Consider the following 553-nt stretch of genomic DNA (forward strand, 5'->3'; position numbering starts at 1 on the left):
GGACCCGCTGCTATATTGGTGTAGTTACTCTGCTCGTGGCAACCACTTTCCAGAATTTTAACCTGAATTTTAAGAGAAATACACTGTAAAATCACAGGTGCATTTAATGGTTTCTGGTTCAATTGACAAACTTGTTATATGGTGAATATATATGATATTAAATTCTGCTGTATAAACATTTAGTTTGAGTATTCATAAGATAGTCATAACTGAAAAGGAAAGCAAGAGGTGAGCTTACACGCTAAGAAGGGAGAGCGAGCTGTTATTACACCATTTCTGCTTGGATTTTTTTAAGAAAAAGAAATTGTACAAACTTAGTGTGACTATCAGCACAAAAAACTTTGGTTTTATCTTACTCCAGCTTTTTTACAGTTGGTCTTTAACTATTTCTTCCCAGTTTCCTTTTCCACTGACTTCCATTCCCCTTAATGGTAAAGAAAAGTAACTGGACAGAGCAGACTGTCCTTTTCTCTTTCACAGAAGTTTGGAAGGCTTTTTTGACGACAGAATGCAGATGGGAAAACATCTTTGTGTCACCAAAGTGTAGGTAAAA

At 35.8% G+C, this 553-nt stretch overlaps 1 protein-coding gene across 1 annotated transcript in view; it reads left to right on the forward strand.

The window, feature by feature from the left end:
• Positions 1-553, forward strand: part of PHF10 (PHD finger protein 10) — a 15,727-nt gene that overhangs the window by 7,047 nt on the left and 8,127 nt on the right.

The sequence above is a fragment of the Merops nubicus genome, unplaced genomic scaffold, assembly GCF_000691845.1.
Source record: "Merops nubicus isolate BGI_N331 unplaced genomic scaffold, ASM69184v1 scaffold47337, whole genome shotgun sequence".
Lineage (NCBI taxonomy): Eukaryota > Metazoa > Chordata > Aves > Coraciiformes > Meropidae > Merops > Merops nubicus.